General features: G+C 44.7%; 1 pseudogene; it reads left to right on the forward strand.

Moving 5' to 3' along the window:
- The window catches only part of LOC144751970 (nicotinamide N-methyltransferase-like), a 59,557-nt pseudogene extending 36,544 nt beyond the window's left edge, over positions 1-23,013 (forward strand).
- The last annotated feature ends 4,894 nt before the right edge of the window (positions 23,014-27,907 follow it).

Genomic DNA, 27,907 nt, shown 5'->3' on the forward strand with positions numbered 1-27,907 from the left:
ATATATATAGATATATCTATATATATATATAGATATATCTATATTCACTGAAAAAACCATAGGTTATACACCATATATAGTTAGGAATTAGCATTTAAAAAACCTTATTTTACTCACACAAAACCATTGAAATTCCATATATAGTTAGTTGCACTAACTATATATCGCGCACCCGCAATCCACTGCTGATCATGTCACATATTACATCATTCATGACATGGTCAGTGACATCACTGATGACATCACTGATGACATCTCAAATGACATCACTGATGACATCTCAAATGACATCACTGATGACATCACTGATGACATCTCAAATGACATCACTGATGAGATCACTGATGACATCATCCAGTGACTGTGTGTTTCTGTATAGTTTAAATATGTTTTACATATTGAAGAATGAGTAGATGTATAAGTGTCTGGACGAAGGATTTAGTAGGTGCATGACTGAATGTATGAGTGAGTGATTAAATGTGTCTCACTGAGTGCATGGGTTAGTGAGTAAACTGTCTTAATTTGTGCATCATTATGTCTGTTGTTCTGTAAACTGCTGCATGTGTTGATCAGTAGCTATATGATTAACTATATGGGTTATTGATTGATTGTCCAAGTATTTGTATAGGAGACTGAGTGTGTGTGTGGCTGGCTGGGAGGTGTGTGACTCTGTGCAGATCAATGTGTACTTGTATCAATGATTGTATAAGAAAGTAAGTATGTGTTAGTATATGTTTGAAAATGTAAGGTGCTCTATGTTTAACTGTATAGACAAGAAAATGGAAGTGTGATTGATTCTTTACAGGACTGACTAGGTGTGTGAGTAACTCCATGGATGAGTGGCAGAGTGTAAGTGTCTGTATAGGTGTATGAGTGCATATGATAGTGTTGTAAAGATGAGTGATTGTATGTATGAATGATTGTATGGGTGAATGAGTGAATGTGTGTGTAGACGTAGGAATCAGTGAGTACGTATGTAGTAACTAGTATTGGTGTGTCAATGGTTTCAAAAATTATACTCTGTATTTAACACTGGGTGAAACAGAGGTTATATTAAAACGTGAGGAGATGCATTGTATTGTCACATGAATGATATCATCAGTGATGTGGTCATTGATGTCAAATGAGATGTCATCAGTGATCTCATCAGTGATGTCATTTGAGATGTCATCAGTGATGTCATCAGTGATGTCACTGACCATGTCATGAATGATGTAATATGTGACATGATCAGCAGTGGATTGCGGGTGTGCGATATATAGTTAGTGCAACTAACTATATATGGAATTTCAATGGTTTTGTGTGAGTAAAATAAGGTTTTTTAAATGCTAATTCCTAACTATATATGGTGTATAACCTATGGTTTTTTCAGTGAATTTTCAAGGTTTTGTAAATGCTAATTCCTAACTATATATGGTCTATAACCTATGGTTTTTTCAGTGAATTTCAATGGTTTTTTAATAGCAAATATCATAAGCTGTCGAATGTCAAGTACGTGGTAAGTGAAAACATTTTCGTGTTTATGCACACTGATCTGCTTTGAATGGTGCCCCCCCCCTCATTTCTATTAGGAGTACTCTCTCTTTGCAGATAGTGAAAGGTAGTTAACGCAGGCCTTTGCCCCCGTTGTAATCCGTCGTGCCTGCTTCTCTCTCCATTTGATTGATTGTTATCCAAGTATTTACTGTTTTAGAATTAGTTCTCTTTGGTTCATTCTCTATTTACAAACAAACACAGAGTCGCAATACTCTGTTTAGTCTTTGCAGATAACGAAAAATCGTGTAAAAAAAAAGAAAAGGAATCGAGCAAAATCAGTAGGCCACTAATGGGATCTCTTTTTGACCTCGCTAAAATAGAAACATTAGGAACAACCCCTCATGACAAATACAAAACTAGTGAGATGAACTGAACTCCACACAATGATGGCTGCAAAACAGCTCGGCTCCGCCACCCACCCCGCCCAAAATAACGATAAAGAGCGGCTGCCATGATTGGTTGCGGAATGGCCACAACGGAGCTACGAAATGGTGCTGCTCTCATGCTAACCCCAGCTTCGGTCTGAAACATCCAGAAACACTGTAGACTACCAATTCGATCAGTTCCGGTAGCGCCCCAATGTAACCCGGTAGAGAAGAACTAGCCCTCCCCTCTTTGACTGATGGTTCTTGTTGCCTGTCCTTTCTGTTGTCATGTAACAGAACTATTTAGCCTGCTGAAAGGGGTTGTGTTTCGACCGCTGGTTGGTGGAGACATTTTGACTATATTCTGGACCTGCGTTGTCGCGTAATGCGTCATATGACGCGCCGCGTTAGCACATCCGGAAGTCATCCGGGGCGCGCAGCGCGTAACGTAAGCATAACAAGTCATGTGACTTGTTAATAAAACTTTTCATTGGTTCATTTTACTTTTCTTATTCTAATGATGAAAGCCTTGGTCATATCACCTAAAAATTACGCTTTTAATTACTTCCGAACATTATTTTCTCTTAAATATATGTTATAATGTTCCAGGCTAATGTACTTTCCAGGAAATTTTACAACTGTCCTGCAAGTAAAATATATTCTTTTTTCGAGAAAAAGAGTGTTTCTTCGTCCCATGACGGAGCCGTTGAGCAAAAGAGGGTCGACCTGCTGTCTTAGTCGCCGATACGCCTGAATATGAGATTCTTATCGATCACTTTATGTTGCAGGAATAGAAAACACAACAGCCCTTGACCATTTATCTTTACTGCGTTCCTTCGTATTATACCTTTTACCCTTCATGTAATTGGTCTGCTTTATTTCACTTGCCTTTTAATGATTCTAAAACAGTGACTATTATTAAAAACTTTACCAATGTATACACTACTACCATGTTTTCTTTTAAAAACCTTTATTGTGAAAATTTCATTATACAAATACGAGCCTATAACCACGTGGGCCTGCCACGGAGCAAACTGTAATCGTATATGATGAATAGACATTTACACTGTAGAGGAACGTAACGGGCGGGCCATTAGGTTGCAAAAACTAAGGTGTCTAACAGTTACGGAATCGGTGGACGTACATTTTATAATTAAAATACGACAGGGCCAGTTACAATAAAATTATCTAGATATACATTTGCGGGCAAGTACCATGGGTGACGTTAATTCGAATTTTCAACAGTACAGTAATCAATAACACATCAGAACTTAATATCAATAGGGATGTCGAAATATTCAATCAATTCTCATCCCCGCCCGCCATGTGCTTCAAAACTGCATACGTATCTCGTGATTTCAAGGTTCTGCAACCAGTACACAACAAGGAGTTACGAGTCCCATTTATTCCGGCGCCATTTTGGGCGAGGACGGGCAGGTCCAGGATATAGTCAAAATGTCTCTACCAACCATCGACTATGATGATGTTCATATGCTGTATTTATTAGAGTAACACTCATCTGCCCACATGAAATTAATTTACCACAATCTAAACATGTCATTTTAATCTTTCCAAAGTTCTTCTAAATATTTGGGACCGTTTCCCTTGCCTCTGAAGCTCTCAGTGCCACTTCTTTGATGAATGTACTAGCAGGTCAGGGGTTCTCCTCCAAATCTCTCTTTTATGCAGCACTATAATTAATTGGTGCCACCTCTCCATATGACGATGCATGGTATAGTTACCACAACTATATATTTTTTCGGTTCCTCTGGAGAGTTCATCGTGGCAGATGAAGCGTGTAACATACCGGGCATTTACCTTTTTTTGCATGTACAGGAAAGGAAAAAAAAATCGAGCGTTCGAGTTCTTAGGTGTCCCAGGGCCATTTTAGTGGACCAGGCCCAAATCCAAAGAACAGCTATCTCACAGGCTAATGGGGCGACCCACGCCGAGTTTCAGCATTGTAGGATGACCACACAAGTACAGCAACTTGCTAGACATCACCTCGGTGCCATCCGGATCTCGGCGCCCCACTGCAGATGAAGTGCCTCTCAACTATGAAACCACCACGGTGACATCCGGATCTTGGCGCGTTGTGCTGCCTTCGGCCTATTCGCACATCGGTCCGCTACTGACGCCATCTCACAGGCTAATGGGGTGACCCACGCCGAGTTTCAGCATTGTAGGATGACCACACCAACTTGCTAGACATCACCTCGGTGCCATCCGAATCTTGGCATCTCAACGCCTAGTGGTATCTTCCATACAGAAAATATTGTTACGCTGCCTTTGGCCCCATTCGCACATCAGTCCGCAACTTAGACATCACCTCGATGCCATCCGGATCTTGGCATCTCAGCGCCTTGTGGTGTCAGTCAGAAAATATTGTTGCGCTGCCTTTGGCCCCATTCGCACATCAGTCCGCTACTGACACCATCTCACAGGCCAATAGGGCGCCCCACGCCGACTTTTACCATTGTACGATGGCCACACCAGTGGCACAACTTCCTAGACATCACCTCGGTGCCATCCGAATCTTGGCATCTCAACGCCTAGTGGTATCTTCCATACAGAAAATCTTGTTACGCTACCTTTGGCCCCATTCGCACATCCGTCCGCAACTTACACATCACCTCGGTGCCATCCGGATCTTGGCATCTCAGCGCCTTGTGGTGTCTTCTACTCCGAAAATATAGTAGAAAATATTGTTGCGCTACCTTTGGCCCCATTCACACATCAGTCCGCTACTGACACCATCTCACAGGCCAACAGGGCGCCCCACGCCGACTTTTACCATTGTACGATGGCCACACCAGTGCCACAACTTGCTAGACACCACCTCGGTGCCATCCGGATCTTGGCATCTCAGCGCCTTGTGGTGTCTTCAAATCAGAAAATATTGTTGCGCTGCCTTTGGACCCATTCGCACATCGGTCCGCTACTGACGCCATCTCACAGGCCAACGGGGCGCCCCACGCCGACTTTCAACATTGTAGGATGGCCACAGAAGTGCGACAACTTACTAGACACCACCTCGGTGCCATCCGGATCTTGGCGCGTTGTGCTGCCTTCGACCTATTCGCACATCGGTCCGCTACTGACGCAAACTCACAGGCCAACGGGGCGCCCCACGCCGACTTTCAGCATTGTAGGATGGCCACACCAGTGCGGCAACTTACTAGACACCACCTCGGTGCCATCCGGATCTTGGCGCGTTGTGCTGCCTTCGGCCTATTCGCACATCGGTCCGCTACTGACGCAAACTCACAGGCCAACGGGGCGCCCCACGCCGACTTTCAGCATTGTTGGATGGCCACACCAGTGCGACAACTTACTAGACACCACCTCGGTGCCATCCGGATCTTGGCGCGTTGTGCTGCCTTCGGCCTATTCGCACATCGGTCCGCTACTGACGCAAACTCAAAGGCCAACGGGGCGCCCCACGCCGACTTTCAGCATTGTAGGATGGCCACACCAGTGCTGCAACTTGCTGGACACCACCTCGGTGCCATCCAGATCTTGGCGCGTTGTGTTGCCTTCGGCCTATTCGCACATCGGTCCGCTACTGACGCCGCCTCACGTGCCAACGTATTTTCTCCTAATTTTACACCCTATGCCGCATAACAGTTCATGTGACTTGTTTATAAAACTTTTCATTGGTTCATTTTACTTTTGGTTTCCTAATGATGGAAGGCTTGATCATGTGACCTAAAAACAACACTTTTCATAGGATGAAATTTTTTTTTTTCCCCAAACGATGAAAGCCCCACCTTGTTTCTGGATGTTTCAGACTGAAGCTGGCGTCAGCATGAAAGCACCACCATCTCGTAGCTCAGTCGTGGTCATTCCGCGAGCAATCATGGCAGCCGCTCCCCACCAGAAGCCTGCAGGAGTCGGAGCCCCCAAAACTTTTGATGAATTCTCAAGGCGGAGGGGACGCTTTCGAGAATGAGGTCCAAGACCTAGCAGACAAGCGTCCGATTTCCAAGGTGTCCCAGGGCCATTTCAGTGGACCAGGCCCAAAAAGGAAACAGCCTGCCACCATTTTGAGAGTCCTGTGACAGCCGCCTATCGCTGCACCGCAAGAGTGGGCGCAACACAGCTGAATTGCGGCTTTTGACACAGTGGACCAAAAACGGACGGAATGGCAACTGAAACGGTAAAGGGGCGCCCCACTACAACAGATGACACTCCACCTGGAGAGGCCCGTTCACGCCGCCTCCCCCGGGGCGCTCCACGCCGTTATTCGGAGCAGCATTGTAGGATACCAAAACCAGTGCGGCAACTTACTGGACATCACCTTGGTGCCATCGTTCTGCTGCCTTGGAACTATTCGCGCAACAGTTTGCTACTGATGACCCACCCCCCGCGACGCCCCATGCCGTTATTTGCTGGGTGGCAACTTACTAGACATCACTTTCGTGTCATCTAGATTTCAACGCGTTCTGCTGCCTTGGAACTATTCGCACAACAGTTTGCTACTGATGACCCACCCCCCGCGACGCCCCACGCCGGAAATCTGGACGTTGTGCTGCGTTGGGACTATTCGCACAGCCGACCGCTACTTCGTTGTTTTTCCCTAAAAATGTTTATATGTTATTACTATTTTTGTTTTCTTGTATATATTTATAAATTATTAAAGTTTTATAATCTTACTACTTTGTCGGAGTGCTATATATTTTTAATGTGACACATAATTGTAAAAACTTTGATGTACAAACAGTCATCCCTGGAATCTTCCGCTTCAGGCTCGGTCCCCTCCCCAATCACAATACAGGATGGTTTTCAGATAATAGCAACGCTTCTGCTGTGACGAATCTCATCGAGTGTGGGCCTTGATCTACTATAACTCCTTTGAAGAGGGGTGATTCTTTACAGCTGTGGCCATAAACTACATCTGCAGGGCTAGCTGATACCCTAGGACAATCGGACACAGAGGAAAAGGAGTGTCAGAGGGTGCGGTAGTGAATAGGGCGAAAGGGAGGTGTCGGGCGGGCACAGGGTGTGATTCTCAGGGAACAGCAGCGCAGATGGGGGAGGTTTATGCATAAGACAGAGAGCGGGGGTGACCACTGCCTGGGGGAGATGTTTGCGAGGGTGGGGAGCCATGCTAAGGATCGACAGCGTGCACAGAGTGGGTCTGGTCAAGGCATCTAAAATGGCTGCCGTGCACGACAAAAGTGTGGCATTTGAAAAAAGACAAGATGGCGCAGACAATGTTTTTCAACACTTCCTGATTTCTTTCGAATCGAACGTTGACAGACGTTGGGGCATATTACCAAAGTTAAGCGATATTTATCCCTAACGATGCTTAGCAACGATTTTTTTACCGTCAGAAATTATCGCAGATAAACCTTGCTATTATCAAGGTTTATCGGAAATACGATAAAAAACGACCGCAATGCATTAATATCGCTGAAAACTCAGCGATATTCATGCATTACCGAGCTAATGCTCTTAGCCATGTTATCCACCTCCCATTGGATAACATGGCTAAGAACTGCTCAGGGCAGGTGGTAGCTTTTAGAGATATTCGCCCTTATCTCGAATATTTCCAAAAGTTGATAATAGGAGATAGCGATGTTAGCGACTGTTTCCAGTCGCTAACATCTTGGCATGCCCATAGATATATATATTACCTACTGGCGGTCGCCAGTAGGTATATATAGTTAGGATTTTTTCTCTATGGGTTTTTTGAAAATTCTATGTCTAATAACTTTGGCGTTTGTGGACGGAATTGGCTGAAATTTTCAGGAAAATGGCACATTTTGTTTCTGAGCAGCCCTTGAAAATTTGGGGGGGTTCGTCCAGTGGGGGCCGAGAAAAAAGGGGGGTCCCAAAACGTGTTTTTAACATTGAGTTTTCCATAGGGCGGTTGGCCTCACTTTTAGCCCGAACGGCTGAATGGATTTGCACGAAACTTGGCAAAATTGTAGGGACTGGTAGCCCGATGTGCCTTTTGTAGGTCTCAATATATGTGCTACAGTGGATTTTGAGAAATTAACGTTTAAAAAAAGATATATATCTGTAACAGCGGACCGGGCAGCGCTCCAGGACGCGTACTTTTCGCGCAACGGAGCTTTGTGAAGCGAAGCTGATTGGTTCTCCGGCGTCTGTAAACATTCCAAACAGTCCGTAGCGGCCGCCATCTTGTCTCTCAGTAGGATCGAGAGAGAAGAGGAGGCCAAAGCGAAGGGGCAAATGACCATAAGGGGGCATAGTAGATCCTCGCTGACCCCCTAGGTTTGATGTGGAGGTTTTAAAAGGGCCCCGCGGGGCAAAAAAAAAAAATAATAATAATAATCGAACCGCTGAATGGATTTGCACGAAACTTGGTAAAATATTAGGGACTGGTAGCCCGATGTGCCTTTGCTAGGTCTCAATATATGTGCTCCAGTGGATTTTGAGAAATTAACGTTCAAAAAAAGATATATATCTGTAATAGCGCTCCGCTTCGTTTACTTTTCGCGTTACGGAGGTTTGCGAAGCTGATTGGTTCTTCGGCGTCTGTAAACATTCCAAACAGTCCGTAGCGGCCGCCATCTTGTCTCTCGGTAGGATCGAGAGACAAGAGGAGGCCAAAGCGAAGGGGCAAATGACCATAAGGGGGCATAGTATATCGTCCCTGACCCCCTAGGTTTGATGTGGAGGCTTTGAAAGGGTCTCGCAGGGCAAAAAAAAAATATACAGTTTTTTTAGTTTTTTTGCGTGGAGTGCGCCCGGTTCGCGAACAGGGAAGCGTTCTGGGGAGCGTACTTTCTTGAAAATTAGTGAAAAAAGTTAGAGTAAAATAATAATTGTGAGTGATCAGATGTAGGGTAGCTCTGAGAAGAGCTTTTGGGTTTATGGTACATTTAGGTACTTATAAGTAGGTACCAATGCACAGTCTTAAATTCAGAGTGAAAATTCTGTTGCCCTCATCTGAGAAGTGAACTCCATCTCCTCTGTAGATATCTTGCATGTAGTAACGCAAGTTATTGTTGTACAGGGAGCCCATTCCATGGTCTCTCATGTAAGCTGAAACACATTTGTTTACATGCTTCCTCAATTTCTCAATTTGTGGACAAAATTGGTTCGACCACCTCCATTTTTGTCTTTGGCATATATTTGAATATACCAAGGCAGTCTGAGGAAAAAGTGCCATCAATTGCTCAAAGGTGTCCTTTAAAAGCATTTCCAGACCTACCCCAGTCAAAGTGCCCAAATCATTACCTCCACAGTGCACAATTAACAGGTCAGGTTTTGGCAAATGCATAAAGGTTTTCACCAATGGTATCAATTGGTGACATTTTAATCCTCTGTGGCCAAACCACTTAATTTCCACATCTTGTAAATTGAGGTTAGGTAAATTCCTGTTTTCAGCGTACCTTTGAGCCCAATAGATATAACTATGTCCAACAATCCAGACAGAAAACATGGCGAGAGAAGGTTCTGCTGCAGTCAGATGAAGTGTGGCAATGAAATGGCAGTTGAAAAAATGAGAGTGTAAAATGAAAAAAACTGAGGAGTTTCTGTGTTAATGAAGCAGTAAGAGTGATTGGTGGATTTTGATTGCTGAAAACAGAAAGTTAGTGTGCATGGATGAGTTCATTGAAAGATGTATTTTGAGTGGCGAAGAAAAAATCATTAAATGAAAGAATGCTCTGGATATGCAGGTGCACTGAGAGTTCAGAGTTCAATTGCAACATTGTTGTGTGAACTTGGAAACACCAGAGGTTTTGCAAGAGGTGGTTGCTATGCAGAAAAAGCAGAGAGGGGGCAGGGTTTTGCTTTGAAAAAAAGTGAGGGAAGAGTTTTGATTGGTGTGACATGAGAGATATGTGTGAGGAATTACAGCATTTCTGTGCTTTTGATAGCTGCAGACTCTGGAGTGCATACCTTTTGCTCTGCTGAAGACAAATTGGTGTGTTTCTGAGACTGTTTTGAAACTCAAAGTATGAATATATAAAAAAAAAGAAAATCGTTTTTGAGGTAAAGGAATGTTTTCAAAATTTATGTGCGCCATATGCCCCCAAATTTCTTTTTCGGGGGTGCAGCAGGGTGTTCTTGAGACACCCCTGCACCCTCGGAAAAATTCGTAATTTGCGATGAGGTAATTGCTAATCGCAAATTGCACCTTCATTCCTATGGGCCTCCTGCTGCATGGAAATGAATGGGTAATTTGTAATTAGCAAATAGGTCATCGCAAACTAGGAATGGTAAAGAATCGCTATTTATTCCTTAAAGTTCGCTATTTAGGAAATGCAAAAAACTTTGATGATACATATGGCGGTTCATCTCTAACAAGATAAGAAGCATAGGGATAGATTTATGATGTGTTAGTCATTCTGTGCCGCTGTTCCGTCACCTATGGTGTGCTGCATTTACAATGCGGCGCATCATGGGGCAAAAACAGCACAGATGCGTGACGTATCTGTGCCGTAAAGGTGGCGCATTGCTGGAGTTGTATCGCAAGTGTGATGAAGCTCCAGCAAGGCTCAGGGGTGCCCCTGTCGCAGGGTTTCTGTTCTCACACAGAACTGTGGACAGAGGATTTGAACCTCGGCGAATTAAAGTGTCCCAGAACTCACCTTAGTAATCAAAACCCCTTAGCAAGCTAGGTACAGTGTCACATTGGATATAACAAACTCTCAATGTTTAGACAATCCAGAATATGAACTTATAGTACCTCAGGATACGTGGAACTCATGAACAGTCGGTCGTTATATATTTCTTAGAAACCAGAACATGGAGTTAAGAAGAACACATGTGTATTTGAAATGTTTATTTACTAATGCCGTCTTCTCAGGCGTAGTATGTTAGATAATACAAGTACACATATTATCAGTAGCAAAATTACCAGCATAGTTACTAGTACATAAAAAGCGAATGGTGACAGTATGTTAACATGCTGTAAATGAATAAGAGTTAGCAACACTTATAAGCAGCCGCGGGCCGTGGAGGGAGTTACGGTGGGGCAGGGAGGCGGGGAGGGGGAGGGGCAGGGTGGAGAGGGCTCCACCCTGCCCCTCCCCCTCCCCGCCTCCCTGCCCCACCGTAACTCCCTCCACGGCCCGCGGCTGCTTATATCTCACCCTCCCTAATACACATATTATATTATTTGCTAAGAAGGTCTCTTTGTGTTGGTTTAGGGCGTGCCCATACTTTAGTGTCTTAGATTTGAAGGAATCACATCAGCATACACCAGCTCTCTCTTCATGTGAACCGCATCAACTGTTGTGTATGTGTGTTCGGCAAAGCAATATAAAACCCGCCTCATGCCCAGAATTGGCAGAAGTTGCACTTATGTTATGAGTATGAAGTCGTGGAGATCAGACCTCATAACAATTCTGTATCGTGTTGTTCTTGAAACTTCAGCACTCGCTGTACAGATATAGTTTAACAAGCAAAGCAGATAGTAGAGCAAGAACATATTATTCTCATGTAAACCACGATGCACTACTAGGTTGAAAGCTAAAGCAACAACTAAGTGTCGTGTGCAGAAGTTGCAAAAAAGGAAAAATGGCGTTTAAACCGGTAATGAGCCCATGCTAACTTAACACGGTGTAAAGATATCCAGGACCTAGATGACACCTCCCCATGATCCGGAAACGAACTGAATAAGATAATAGAAGTGCCATCTCATGAGAGCAGATTGCAAGTTTATATGTGCACGGTCCGCAAGGTAAAGCATTAAAAACTAGGAAAATTTAATGCTAAAGAAATATAAAACAGCCAAGTACTTTATCGAGTCTTAAGCCAATAGGCAAGCTAAATAATAAAAACTTGACAAATAAGTCAATGAATTGTCAATGAAATGCTAGTACTCAGCATATCAAACATGAAAAAGGTCTATGACATAACTGTGTATGCAAAATAAGCTGCAACAGCCTCCAATAGGAAGTCACCGTCTTCATCCGAAAAGAGTTCAGCCATCCAATTTAAAAGCGGAAAAGAACATACGTGCTCTCCCAGCACCGGATCCTCTATCACCATCAGAGGACAGCTCGGTGGGTTTTCAAGAAAGCTCTGTTCCAAGAAAGACTGTGTTGCCGCCAGTAAATTCCAGGGACCAATTAGTCCATGCATCAATGCCACAGCCATAATCCTTTCGCCAGGACAAACCAACTCTTGAGTAATGATAGGAGTCATCAGCTGATTAAAGTCGACGTCAGGAGAAACCGGTCCGCAGAGACACAAATCAATGGCCCAATCGAAATCACAGGTCAGGCAGTGAAATACAGGCTGGACACAGGTGAAGTAGGAGAATCGAAAAGATAATCCATATGCCGTGCTTAATATCGCCAACGGCATTGTGCCATAATATTCTAGCATGCGATTGCGGAACAGTGTCAGCAGCTGCAGGGCGGGAGCTTGCACAGGAGGGACATCCATATTTAAAAATGTAAAAAAGCACAAGAGCGTCCGCTGGTAATGCAAGTAAAAATGGGAATCCACGAAGCAGAGTGGAAAAAATAGAATGAAAGAAAGCAGGGATGACTCCAAAGATTTTCTCAAATGAAGTCACGAGACCACTGGTAACAACTTTAAAAAAGTGCGCCAGGGCCTTTGTGGAGGACGCGTTAAAGATAGTCCGAACCGTCTTGCTGAAATGGAAAGGCAAATCTGTATTGAAAAGGGTCTGCACCTCTGTACGGGTGTTCGCTATGTGAAGCACGAAAGTTTCACGGGCCGAACTCAAGGCCACCTCTCTCTGAGACAAAAGAGCTCTTATTCTTGCCATGCCGTTGAAATCTGCTCCCAAGGTTGGTATTTGTGGCGAGATTGAAAACTCCCTATGTTCATGTGTGGGAGGAAATAGAACATTTCTGCAGCAAATAACCCGTTCACTTACTGTTACGATAAAAGGAATACTTTTAATTAACCCAGAACAATCTTCATTATTGAGCATCAAATAACTACCATTTTCCAACAATTTGAACGTGGGGATGATAGCAGGAACTGGCGTGCCTTGCAACACGCAAGCCATATTTGGTCGGTGTTTGTTGCATGAACCGTGTAACTGTATGTGCCTACACATTAGTGAATGATGTGGCGTCTCAGTGCATTCCTCTCCATTCAGATAAACTTCTTGATCATCTTTGAAACATCTGTATGTGTATGGAAGCGACCAGACCTCATGAAGAAAAGCACTACCTAAAGGTTCATAACGACCTATTGGTATATATTTCATACAATTTGAAAACTTATATAAAGCAAAAGGCAGCGTTATTAAACCGTGGATAAGGCACGTTGCCAAAAAACCCGCAATCCTCTGCTGATGATGTCACTGAGCATGTCATGAATGATGTAATATGTGACATCATCAGCAGTGGATTACGGGTAATAGTATCTCTAGTTTACTCCCTTATAGCTGTCTTTCTTTTAACATAAGTGTCTGTTTCCTTCCCTTATACTTACTGTTCTTTTTAAAAAAAAAAAAATTTGGTTCACTTCCGGTTCGCGTACCGGCGAGCGAACTGGGAAGCGAACTACGAGAAATAGAGGTTGGCACAGTTCCAAATATTGTACCAATTTTTTAATAACGGGGAGGTAGTTCTGAAAAGAACTTTTTTTTTTTATTGTTTTTGTTGTTTTATATTTTTTTTATTATTTTTCTGAACATTTTTTTACTTTTTTTGAATTTTTCTGAACAGTTTTATATTTTTTTGGGTTTTTCTTGGAGGGGGCAATGAAAACGATTCATTGTAAAGGGCTCAACAGGAGCAACAAAACAAAAAAAAAGTATTTATTATTTTGGGCGTTTCGTACAAACTTGCATATGATAGTCAATAGCTCTGTTGATCAGAGTGATGCTTCTTTCTCCGTAGCAAATGAATCCATCGCAATGTACGCAGACGTGTTTTACTTCACCAAATCTCATTTGTATATTTGGCACTATCTCCCTGCCCTCTGGTCCCGTTACTTCCGGTACAACAGATCTTCTGGCCATAATAGGGAGATTATCTAGGTGGTTCCGAAACTGTGCAGCACTGTAGTTGTTAGGATGCCACCTAGTCATATGGCGATGCATTGTGTAGTTTCCGAAACTGTATTTTTTCTCGGTCCCTCTGGACAGTCTATCTTGACATATAAGGCAAGTTACGTATCTTGCATTTACTTTTTTCTGACCTTTGGGAATTTTAAAAAATTGCCAAATGAAGTTTTCTTTCCGGTGAGACGTCCTGGGCTCCTCAGGCAAAAACTGCCTCTCTTCGTGCTCGTCGTCCTGTTCCTCTTCTTCCTCTTCTTGTTGAATTATAACTTGAGCAGGTGGTCCACTCTTCCTTGGATGTGGTGGAGGTGGTGGGGAAGCACCAGCTGAAGCTACTAAAGAAGCCATTGCTCACTGGTAACAAAGGGTCTTTCTCTCACAAAGATGAAAGTCAGAGTGAGGAAAGAAGGAGGGATTTTCATCATTTGGGAAAAACAAGAGTTCTCAACCAATGAAAAGTGTTCATTTTATATTATATGACCTAGTCTTACATCATTAGGAAACCAAAAGTGAAATGAACCAATGAAAAGTGTTATTACCAAGTCACATGACCTGCTGTGTTTACGTTAAGCGCTTTGCAGGGCCTCCCGGTTTGCTTCCAGAAACCTGCGCTTTGCGACTCGCTTCGCGTACCAGTTCGCTAACGTAGCACGTCATATGACGTATCACGCGACAACGTGAAACGTCATGCGGACGGGAGGCGTCACGATGTTGTTTTCTAACGCGGCAGTTGCGGTAAAGAAACGTTTACCGGCTCGCGGTCTATTTCGCGGCATCAAGGTCAGCTAACGGGAAGCTTCCCGATTCGCGAAGCGGGAACGAAGAAAAAAAAATATTTTAAAAAAAAATTATTCATAAACATATAAAATATATTTTGGGATTTAAAGAAGAATACATTTTACAGCTACAGATATTAGCTGTTAAAAAACCAATGAAATTCACTGAAAAAACCATAGGTTATAGACCATATATAGTTAGGAATTAGCATTTACAAAACCTTGAAAATTCACTGAAAAAACCATAGGTTATAGACCATATATAGTTAGGAATTAGCATTTACAAAACCTTATTTTACTCACACAAAACCATTGAAATTCCATATATAGTTAGTTGCACTAACTATATATCGCGCACCCGCAATCCACTGCTGATGATGTCACATATTACATCATTCATGACATGGTCAGTGACATCACTGATGACATCACTGATGACATCTCAAATGACATCACTGATGACATCTCATTTGACATCAATGACCACATCACTGATGATATCATTCATGTGACAATACAATGCATCTCCTCACATTTTAATATAACCTCTGTTTCACCCAGTGTTAAATACAGAGTATAATTTTTGAAACCATTGACACACCAATACTAGTTACTACATATGCACTCACTGATTCCTATGTCTACACACACATTCACTCATTCACCCATACAATCATTCATACATACAATCACTCATCTTTACAACACTATCATATGCACTCATACACCTATACAGACACTCACAGTCTGCCACTCATCCATGGAGTTACTCACACACCTAGTCAGTCCTGTAAAGAATCAATGACACTTCCATTTTCTTGTCTATACAGTTAAACATAGAGCACCTTACATTTTCAAACATATACTAACACATACTTACCTTCTTATACAATCATTGATACAAGTACACATTGATCTGCACAGAGTCACACACCTCCCAGCCAGCCACACACACACTCAGTCTCCCATACAAATACTTGGACAATCAATCAGTAACCCATATAGTTACTCATATAGCTACTGATCAACACATGCAGTAGTTTACAGAACAACAGACATAATGATGCACAAATTAAGACAGTTTAGTCACTAACCCATGCACTCAGTGAGACACATTTAATCACTCACTCATACATTCAGTCATGCACCTACTAAATCCTTTGTCCAGACACTTATACTTCCACTCATTCTTCAATATGTAAGACACATTTTAACTTTACAGAAACATACAGTCACTGTATGTTGTCATCAGTGATGTCATCAGTGATGTCATCAGTGATGTCATTTGAGATGTCATCAGTGATGTCATCAGTGATGTCACTGACCATGTCATGAATGATGTAATATGTGACATCATCAGCAGTGGATTGCGGGTGCGCGATATATAGTTAGTGCAACTAACTATATATGGAATTTCAATGGTTTTGTGTGAGTAAAATAAGGTTTTGTAAATGCTAATTCCTAACTATATATGGTCTATAACCTATGGTTTTTTCAGTGAATATATATATTCATATATATGTATGTATATTCACTGAAAAAAACATAGGTTATAGACCATATATAGTTAGGAATTTGCATTTACAAAACCTTGAAAATTCACTGAAAAAACCATAGGTTAGAGACCATATATAGTTAGCTGGACATTTTATTGACATAAAACCAATGAAATTCCATATATAGTTAGTTGCACTAACTATATATCGCGCACCCGCAATCCACTGCTGATGATGTCACATATTACATCATTCATGACATGGTCAGTGACATCACTGATGACATCTCAAATGACATCACTGATGACATCACTGATGACATCTCAAATGACATCACTGATGACATCATCTAGTGTCTGTGTGTTTTTGTAAAGTTTAAATATGTTTTACATATTGAAGAATGAGTGGATGTATGGAAGACTGAGTGTGTGTGTGGCTGGCTGGGAGGTGTGTGACTCTGTGCATATCAATGTGTACTTGTATCAGTGATTGTATAAGAGAGTAAGTATGTGTTAGTATATGTGTGAAAAGTATGGTGTTCTGTGTTTAACTGTATAGATGAGGAAATCGAAGTGTGATTGATTCTTCACAGGACTGACTAGGTGTATGAGTGCATATGATAGTGTTGTAATAATGAGTGACTGTATGTATGAGTGATTGTATGGGTGAATGAGTGAATGTGTGTGTAGACGTAGGAATCAGTGAGTGCGTATGTAGTAACTGGTATTGGTGTGTCATGATGTCATCAGTGATGTCATTTGAGATGTCATCAGTGATGTCATTTGAGATGTCATCAGTGATGTCATCAGTGATGTCACTGAAGTATGGTGTTCTTTGTTTAACTGTATAGATGAGGAAATGGAAGTGTGATTGATTCTTTACAGGACTGACTAGGTGTGTGAGTAACTCCATGGATGAGTGGCAGTGTGTGAGTGTCTGCATAGGTGCATGAGTGCATATGATAGTGTTGTAATAATGAGTGACTGTATGTATGAGTGATTGTATGGGTGAATGAGTGAATGTGTGTGTAGACGTAGGAATCAGTGAGTGCGTATGTAGTAACTGGTATTGGTGTGTCATGATGTCATCAGTGATGTCATTTGAGATGTCATCAGTGATGTCACTGACCATGTCATGAATGATGTAATATGTGACATCATCAGCAGTGGATTGCGGGTGCGCCATATATAGTTAGTGCAACTAATTATATATGGAATTTCATTGGTTTTATGTCAATAAAATGTCCAGCTAACTATATATGGTCTCTAACCTATGGTTTTTTCAGTGAATTTTCAAGGTTTTGTAAATGCAAATTCCTAACTATATATGGTCTATAACCTATGGTTTTTTCAGTGAATTTCATTGTTTTTTTAAAAGCTAATATCTATAGCTGTAAAATATATTCTTTATTACGTGACGTATCACGTAGCCACGTGAGACGCCTCATGACGCGTCGCATAACCGTGACGTATCGGCTCTGCAGCGCAAACAAAACCCGTAACGTAAGCGTGCCGGAGCACGCTTACAGATATATATATTTTTTTTAACCTTAATTAGACAAAATCCACACGTGCACATATCTTGAGGCCTTGCAAAGGCACATCAAACAAACAGTCCCTACAATTTTGCCAAGTTTGCTGGAAATCTATTCCCTTCATTTTTTTTTTACTGTTTCTCTTGGTTTTCCCCTTGTTACGCTTACCGGGACGCTACCCGGTAAGCGAACCGGACGCTCCAAAAACACAAGATGGCGGACTCCCGTTACGCTGCCGGTTAGCTGCCCGGTTTGCGTACCGGGAAGCGCCTCTACCGCGAAAAATCGCGGGGGACTTTAATATCCCCCTCATCAATCCTAGGGGGTCAGGAGGGGTTTGCCTTGCCCCCTCTCCTTCATTTCCCCCTTCTTTTTTCACCACATCTTGTCTCTCGAACCTACCGAGAGACAAGATGGCGGCTGCTCCGGACTGTTTACAATGTTGACAGCTACGCTGCCGGTTGGCTGCCCGGTTAGCTGCCCGGTGAGCTGCCCGGTGAGCTGCCCGGTTCGAGTACAGGGACGCGCCTCTACGGCGTAAAATCTCAAAAAAATTTTTTTTTTATTTTTTGCCCCGCGGGGCACTTTAATATCCCCCTCATCAATCCTAGGGGGTCAGGAGTGGTCTACCTTGCCCCCTTTCCTTCATTTCCCCCTTCGTTTTTCACCACATCTTGTCTCTCGATCGTACTGAGAGACAAGATGGCGGCCGCTCCGGACTGTTTAGAATGTTGACAGACACCAGAGAGCCAATCAGCTTCGCTTCGCGAAGTTCCGTTACGCGTCAGGTACGCGAACCGGGGCGCTAACCGGAGCGCTGTCACAGATATATATATTTTTTTAAACGTTAATTTCTCATAAACCACTGGAGCACATATATTGAGACATAGCAAAGGCACGTCGGGCAAACCATATCTACAATTTTGCCAAGTTTCATGTAAATCTATTCAGCCGTTCGATCTAAAAGTGAGTCCAACCGCCCTATGGAAAAATGAATGGGAAAAACGTGTTTTGGGACCCCCCTTTTTTCTCGGCCCCCCCTTGACGAAACCCCCACAAATTTTCAGGGGCTGCTCAGAAACAAAATGTGCCATTTTCCTGAACATTTCAGCAAATTCCGTCCACAAACGCCAAAGTTATTAGACATAGAATTTTCAGAAATCCCATAGAGAAAAAATCCTAACTATATATACCCACTGGCTATCGCCAGTAGGTAATATACATATATAAACATATATAATCTGCATATCTATATAAATATAAATGCATGCATACATATACATATATGCATACATATGCATGTTATTTACATGAAAGTTTTAAAAACACTAATAAAAGCAAAGCTAAAAAGCCACCTCATTACAAACAGAATGGCTTTAACTTAAACGAGGGCGAGATCTATTGCATTTTCAATGCTTGTTTACTTTTGGTTCTATCAAGAAGGCATTCAGATGTGTCACACATTTGCCATAAATTCTGAATGTTAGCACTCTAGTTGCTCATTAGATCACTGTAGTAAAGCTAGTGCTCACCAGGGAAGTCTGCTGCTAATCATGGTTTGCAGCCATTTTCCCGCATTTTTTATCCCGCAGACTTTCAGTCCGCATACCATTATCCCGCAAGGTCATTGACCTCGCATACCATTATCCCGCATTTTTTCAAAACGCATGTGCATTTATCGCGCATGCCTTTACAAAGAATTACGTTTTAAAGGCATGTATGTAAATGCATTTGCGTTGTGAAAACCACGATGACGAGAGAGGTAAGTGGGTTTGTGTTAATTTTTTAGTGGGTTAGTGATTGTGTAGTGTAGTGTAGTGTTGTGTAGTGTAGTGTTGTGTTAGTGTAGTTTAGAGTTGTGGTGGTTGTTTAGTGTAGGGTCATGCTGGGGGTAGTGTTTTAGGGTTTAGGGTTGTGTTGTAGTGTTTGCGTAGTGTAGGGTCATGCTGGGGGTAGTGTTTTAGGGTTTAGGGTAATGTTGTAGTGTTTGCATAGTGTAGGGTCATGCTGGGGGTAGTGTTTTAGGGTTTAGGGTTGTGTTGTAGTGTTTGCGTAGTGTAGGGTCATGCTGGGGTTAGTGTTTTAGGGTTTAGGGTAGTGTTGTAGTGTTTGCGTAGTGTAGGGTCATGCTGGGGTAGTGTTTTAGGGTTTTGGGTAGTGTTGTAGTGTTTGCGTAGTGTAGGGTCATGCTGGGGTGTAGTGTTTTATGGTTTTGGGTAGCGTTGTAGTGTTTGCGTAGTGTAGGGTCATGCTGGGGTGTAGTGTTTTAGGGTTTTGGGTAGTGTTGTAGTGTTTGCGTAGTGTAGGGTCATGCTGGGGGTAGTGTTTTAGGGTTTTGGGTAGTGTTGTAGTGTTTGCGTAGTGTAGGGTCATGCTGGGGGGTAGTGTTTTAGGGTTTTGGGTAGTGTTGTAGTGTTTGCGTAGTGTAGGGTCATGCTGGGGGTAGTGTTTTAGGGTTTTGGGTAGTGTTGTAGTGTTTGTGTAGTGTAGGGTCATGCTGGGGGTAGTGTTTTAGGGTTTAGGGTAGTGTTGTAGTGTTTGCGTAGTGTAGGGTCATGCTGGGGGTTGTGTTTTAGGGATTTGGGTAGTGTTGTAGTGTTTGCGTAGTGTAGGGTCATGCTGGGGGTAGTGTTTTAGGGTTTTGGGTAGTGTTGTAGTGTTTGCGTAGTGTAGGGTCATGCTGGGGTGTAGTGTTTTATGGTTTTGGGTAGCGTTGTAGTGTTTGCGTAGTGTAGGGTCATGCTGGGGTGTAGTGTTTTAGGGTTTTGGGTAGTGTTGTAGTGTTTGCGTAGTGTAGGGTCATGCTGGGGGTAGTGTTTTAGGGTTTTGGGTAGTGTTGTAGTGTTTGCGTAGTGTAGGGTCATGCTGGGGGGTAGTGTTTTAGGGTTTTGGGTAGTGTTGTAGTGTTTGCGTAGTGTAGGGTCATGCTGGGGGTAGTGTTTTAGGGTTTTGGGTAGTGTTGTAGTGTTTGTGTAGTGTAGGGTCATGCTGGGGGTAGTGTTTTAGGGTTTAGGGTAGTGTTGTAGTGTTTTCGTAGTGTAGGGTCATGCTGGAGGTAGTGTTTTAGGGTTTAGGGTAGTGTTGTAGTGTTTGCGTAGTGTAGGGTCATGCTGGGGGTAGTGTTTTAGGGTTTAGGGTAGTGTTGTAGTGTTTGCGTAGTGTAGGGTCATGCTGGGGGTAGTGTTTTAGGGTTTAGGGTAGTGTTGTAGTGTTTGCGTAGTGTAGGGTCATGCTGGGGGTAGTGTTTTAGGGTTTTGGGTAGTGTTGTAGTGTTTGCGTAGTGTAGGGTCATGCTGGGGTGTAGTGTTTTAGGGTTTTGGGTAGTGTTGTAGTGTTTGCGTAGTGTAGGGTCATGCTGGGGGTAGTGTTTTAGGGTTTAGGGTAGTGTTGTAGTGTTTGCGTAGTGTAGGGTCATGCTGGGGTGTAGTGTTTTAGGGTTTTGGGTAGTGTTGTAGTGTTTGCGTAGTGTAGGGTCATGCTGGGGGTAGTGTTTTAGGGTTTAGGGTAGTGTTGTAGTGTTTGCGTAGTGTAGGGTCATGCTGGGGGTAGTGTTTTAGGGTTTAGGATTGTGTTGTAGTGTTTGCGTAGTGTAGGGTCATGCTGGGGGTAGTGTTTTAGGGTTTAGGGTTGTGTTGTAGTGTTTGTGTAGTGTAGGGTCATGCTGCGGGTAGTGGTTTAGGGTAGTGTTGTAGTGTTTGCGTAGTGTAGGGTCATGCTGGGGTGTAGTGTTTTAGGGTTTTGGGTAGTGTTGTAGTGTTTGCGTAGTGTAGGGTCATGCTGGGGGTAGTGTTTTAGGGTTTAGGGTAGTGTTGTAGTGTTTGTGTAGTGTAGGGTCATGCTGGGGGTAGTGTTTTAGGGTTTAGGGTAGTGTTGTACTGTTTGTGTAGTGTAGGGTCATGCTGGGGGTAGTGTTTTAGGGTTTAGGGTAGTTTAGTTGTTTAGTGTATGCTAAAGGCATATTCGTTCTAAAAGTTTTCGTTATTTTAATTTGCGGCCTAATAGTACATGCGGGATTTTTTTTGCGGACTGATGGTATGCGGGATTTCGTCATATATTCGCTAATCATACTTTCTATGGCAAAATGAACCCCCTCATTTTGTTCCTTTTTAAATTAAATGTTTTAAGAGTTACCACTTTATTCCAATCAAGATGGCTTCAGGTGTGCCATACCTTTGTAATAAGTAGGACTGTTAGCACTCTAGTTGTCCTTTAGAACACTCTGGGACATTCTGTCATTGGGCTATAGTTGGGCTACATCTGGCTGATATTTGGGCTACATTTTTTTTTTTGTCTCTGGTGGCCATCTTTGGGCTACATTGGGCTACATTGGGCTACATTGGGCTACATTTGGGCTCCAACATATATATAGCCCAATGTAGCCCAATATATATTTTTCAAAGTTAATTTTCGTAAAAACCACTGGAGCCTATATCTTGAGACATAGCAAAGGCACATCGGGCTACCAGTCCCTACAATTTTGCCAAGTTTGGTGTAAATCCATTCAGCCGTTCAGGCTAAAAGTGAGGCCAACCGCCCTATGGAAAATTGCATGGGAAAAACACGTTTTGGGACCCCCCTTTTTTCTCGGCCCCCCCTTGACGAAACCCCCCCAAATTTTCAGGAGCTGCTCAGAAACAAAATGTTCCATTTTCCTGAAAAGTTCAGCCAATTCTGTCCTCAAACGCCAAAGTTATTCGACATAGAATTTTCAAAAATCCCATAGGAAAAAAATCCTAACTATATATACCTACTGGCTATCGCCAGTAGGTAATATATATTCTTCATATTCATACAGACCAATTTTTAAAAAACGTGACATAACTGGTAAGAAAAGAACATGTTTTATTCAATAATAACATTTTATTTCAAATGTTTATATTTTTTTCTAGGGATGCATGGCCTGAGAAGCAAACTATGTTACGAAGAAAAATCAAGCTTGCTATTAAATATGATGTCAGCAAATGTAACCCCTTGTCTCCCACTGTCCTGCCTCAGGCTGACTGTCTGATTTTGCCTCATTGTTTGGAGGTCCACATGACAGATGAAGAAGGGTTCTGCAGTGCTTTAAGAAATGTCTCATCACTGTTAAAAAATAATCCTGATAGCGTGCCTCGATACCACTTTTTACATGAATGGGAGCTTTAAGTTTCCCCATCTATGTATGGATGAGAGATTTGTAAGGAAAGCGCTGGATGATGCTGACTATGTCATCAAGGAGCTGCAGGTGTTTCCTAGGAAAGTTAATAAATTGTTTAATGTGTCAGATTACGGTAGTTTAATACTTGTTCATGCTTGTAAAGAAATACCTGTTAAATGTACATATGAATCCTAATTGATAGACATAACATTTACAGAGAGGAAAGGAATAGTTTTACCCTGTACTGAATCAAGTTTCTTCTGTTTCCTCTTTTTTTGACCCTATTGCTGCTGACACCAGTGGTTCTCTGCTCTCTGTCTCTCCTTATTTCTTGACCACAGGCCTTTTTATTTTGCTTGGACCACTTTGCCTTGGCTCTGTGAGGTTCTGATTTAGTTAATATCCCCTTGTCCTTTACTCCAACGTCAAATGGATTGTGTCCCAGTCAATAACTGCTCCGAGGAGTGATGATTTGATCTTTCATTTGAAGCAATTTGCAGTTGGAAAGAATATTGAAATCTTAAAATAAAATGATGGTCTTTTTCTCAAAGAATTTCAAGCTTCTGTGTTTTGTTCTGCAATGTTCTAACTCTGTGTGTGTCCATGAATACCCATACATAGATATATAGTGGCTATTTTTCAAATGAGAATAGGATAGCCCTCTTTCCACTATCTATTCTGAATGTGCATTTTATAATCTGTAAATACGTCTTTAAAATACACTAGTGAAATGTGTAATAATAGTAAACCTAATTGATATATTTTGATATGTTGTAGTATACTATCTGATGCAGTGGAACAATCCAGTTCTGCGGACTCATTTTAGGTTTAAATTAAATATTTTAAAGCATGTGTAGCAATGAAATTACCACAACAGTGAGGACAGTGCGCCACTGTATTCTTTCTGCTTGTTCTTCTCTTTCTTTTAACACCCACCCTTTTTACCCACTGCCCCACCCTTGACACCCTACACCTTTTTATTGGCTGTAGTCATCTTAGACATCTGTTCAGCAATGTTTAGCCATCTCACAAGGACCAATTTATTGGGGATCTAAGAGGCTGTAGTGGTGCTGCTAGTGGGGTGTACCACTGCAGCACACGCCCCCTCCGCAATGTTGGTATTGAATTTACCCCTAGAGCGTAAGGGGTCTGTGGTTTAGCCCAAGCATGAGCGTGGACACGCAAGGTGATTAATAAAAGGCCCAGGGAGCTGGGCCTGGCAGTTGCTGCCACCAACTGCAACTAGTGTGTCCTGTGTCCCAATCATTCAGGCCTACACCAGGACACCACACTGGCTACGACGGCGGTCTACGAACCCACCCTACAGCATGCCCCACTTCACCACCGCGACCTGGGCGTGCTCTGCTGCCCCACGCCACGCAAGCCTGCACGTTGCGAGCCGCCCGACACACCGGCGCTCCACTCACCAGTGCCGGTCTGAATCTCCGGCCCGCCTCCTGAGCCGTCCTGGACCTGGTTGCCGCCCTCAGGTACCCCTGTGTGCCCCCGCTGCTCCGCGCTGCCTCAGGCTCTGGCCACGCCGCTGTACCCGGTCCCGGACCCCCAGTCGGCTCATCGGCCTTCCCGCGCATGCGCAGTGAGTTCCCGCACTACACTCCTGGTGCGCGACGCGGCCGCTCGACCTTTCCTCACGCTTCTCGCGTGAGCACGGACCCTGCCGAACCTCACGCATCTCGCGGAACGTCGCCTACGGACTGCCCATACTGCTGGTTTTCGTTCCCACGTGTCTACAACTACCCACAGTGCCGTCTGAAGCCTCTCCTGTTTCCAGCTCGGCAGTGCTTCAGCCACCATGGCCACCGTGCCGCATCTGGAGCCTTTTGCAGTGACTGGAAGCTCCCCCTCTCAGGCGGCCAAGTGGAAAAAGTGGGTAGAGCGGCTTGAGAACTACTTCGTCGCAGCGAATATTGCGGTGGGGCGTCAACGCGCAATGCTGTTGCACCTAGGTGGTGAAGCCATCCACGACATTTCCAAGGACGTCACAGAGGGTGCCCCGCCCCACACGTATGCGACCCTACGAGACACCATCACACGGTACTTTAAGCCATTCACTAGTGCAGACTACGAGCGCTTTCTACTACGCCAAGCACGCCAACTCCCTGAGGAGTCGTGGATGTCTTCTACGCGCGGCTCAAGAAATTGGCCAGCACTTGCACTCTCCCGGACGCGGCTGATGAAATTCGCGCCCAATTCATACAAGGGTGTGCCTCCCTGAAGCTGCGAGAGAGGGTGCTAGAGAGAGACGCGATGCCCATCCGCGACATCCTGGCCCTGGGGCGGTCCAAAGAGCTCTCCAAAGCACGTGCCGCACACATGGAACCGTCTCCAACAACGACCATCAAGACAGAGCCCGTGTGCGCCGTCAGGTCGCAACCTACAGACGACCGAGTGAGAACCCCCAAAAAAGGGCGACCGAAACCAAGCCAATCCACCCACGACCAAGCATGCATGTGGTGCGGAGGTCTCACCCCCCACAAAGGCACCTGCCCGGCCCAAGGAAAAATCTGCAGCGCATGTGGCAAGGCAAATCATTTCGCGAGCGTCTGTTTGTCGTCCCAGCGGAAGAAGCAAAGTGGCCCGCCCAGGAGAGTACGACAAGTGGTGCCAGTACAAGACGCGTCGAACAGCAGCGACATGGACGACGACGATGAGGACGCCACGACAGTCCACGTAGTGCGCATGCTCAACGTCCTTGCAGCCGCGTCGTCGACCGAACCAATGTGCACCGTCCAAGTGCATGGCCAGGCGGTCAGGGCCCTCATCGACACCGGCGCCACGATAAATCTCATGGCTGCCAGCGTATACCAATGCCTCGAAGACGCCCCCACGCTTCACCCCACACGAGTGCAAGTGTTTGCCTACGGAACCCGGCGGCCACTGCGCCTGTGCGGAGTATTCCAGTCGACTGTGGCCCACGACTCAACGCAGCTGCAAACGAAGATCTACGTATCCCAAGAGGGATCAGGTTTCCTTCTTGGTTGCAAGACAGCACGGGAACTCGGGCTCATACACTTTGCCCTAACGGTACAAGCCCAAGGTCTGGACCATCTGGTTACGGAACATTCCTCGCTGTTTGAAGGCATCGGATGCTTACGTGGCCCCCCGTCCGACTCCACATTGACCAGTCGGTGGCCCCTGTAGCCCTCCGGCACAGACGGATCGCTTTTCACCTCCGGCCAAAAGTCGAAGCTGAGCTGAGGATGCTCGAACACGCCGGCATCATCGAACGAGTGATGGGACCCACGCCGTGGGTGTCCCCCATCGTTGTAGCCAAGAAGCCGAAGCAACCCGAGGCGGTGAGGATATCGTGGACATGCGCCTCCCCAACCTAGCAATTAAGAGGGAACGTCACTTGACACCGACCATTGACGACATCATCGGGGAACTTGCAGGGTCGAAATGGTTCTCCAAGATGGACCTGCGGTCGGGGTACCATCAGATCCCTGTTCACCCAGACTCACGCCCAATAACAACATTCTCCACCCACGCAGGCCTTGTGGAGATACACGAGGCTAAACTTCGGCATCTCGAGTGCGGCGGAGGTGTTTCAGAACATCATTCACAATGTGCTCCAAGGCCTCGACGGTGTGCTCAATGTGAGCGACGACATCCTAGTACATGCCCCGACTTTGGAAGAACATATCGCACGCCTCCAAGCAGTGTTCAACCGGCTAAAGGAGAGAGGACTAACCCTCCATAAGGACAAATGCGAGTTCCTACGCAAGGACATCAGCTTTTTCGGATACAAGTTCTCCGACCAAGGAGTTGGCCCCGACGCGGACAAGGTCAAAGACATCCACGACGCACCAGCCCCCACATCTGTGACAGCCGTCCGCAGTTTCCTAGGTATGGTAACATACTGAGGACGTTTCATCAAGGATCTGTCGAATCTGACAGGCCCTCTCCGCGAACTCACGAAATCAAGTGCCACCTGGATGTGGGGCCCGGAACAGCAGGAGTCGTTCGCAAATACCAAAGCAGCCTTGTCGGCTGACACGACCCTGGCCTACTTCAACCCTCAACACGAATCACAATTACTGGTGGATGCCAGCCCCACTGGCCTGGGTGCAGTCCTGTCGCAGCGTCAGGCGTGCGGAGAGTGGGCCACCGTAGCGTACGCCAGCCGCACGCTGACACCGACCGAACAACGGTACTCGCAAATTGAACGTGAAGCGATTGCCATCCTATGGGGGTGCCGCCATTTCCACATCTACCTCTATGGACATCCTTTCTCTGTGATCACCGATCATAAGCCCCTCATACCACTCTTCCAAGGCTCATCCTCTCGCCCACCACCGAGAATCGAGAAGTGGGTATTGCAAATGCAGGAGTTCCACTTCACCGTGGAATACCGACCCGGCACGCGGAACCCCGCAGATTATCTGTCAAGACATGCCCGGCCAGTCACCGACGCTGAAGCAGCTGAAGCAGCAGCCACGGAAGAGTACGTCAGGCTAATCGTCGAACGGTCAAGGCCACGTCCGATGTCTCTGGAAGAAGTAGCAAGAGCCACTAAGGACGATGACTGCCTCCAGATCGCAATCCATGCCATAGAATCCGACGACTGGAAGGCGCTGCATAGCCCAGCATCTTTTCGCACTCAGGACGCCCAAGCTATTCTAAAAGCCCTGTATCAAGTCAAGCACAAACTTTCCGTCTCAGCCGAAGGATGTCTCCTGAGAGGCCCGCGCCTTGTACTGCCCAGCAGCCTCGCCCAGCATGCTGCTTTGCTGGCTCACGGTTCGCACCAAGGGATCGTCAAGTCCAAGAGCAGACTCCGAAGCAAGCTGTGGTTCCCTGGACTTGACAAAGCCATTGAGGAAGTAGTTCATAGCTGCCCGGTGTGCCTAGCGACGAGCCTTCCAAACCCTCCAGCCCCGATAATCACCGAAGAAGGTCCGACATCCCTGTGGGTACGGGTGAGCGCAGACTTTGGCAGCCTTCCCGGAGGCAAGTACATGCTTGTTGTAGTGGATGACTTCTCCCGCTACCCCGAAGTAGAAATTGTGACATCAACTGCAGCGTCGGAAGTGATCCCAAAGTTCGAGAAAATCATCGCCACCCACGG

Source organism: Lissotriton helveticus, chromosome 4_2 (genome assembly GCF_964261635.1).
Source record: "Lissotriton helveticus chromosome 4_2, aLisHel1.1, whole genome shotgun sequence".
Taxonomy (NCBI): domain Eukaryota; kingdom Metazoa; phylum Chordata; class Amphibia; order Caudata; family Salamandridae; genus Lissotriton; species Lissotriton helveticus.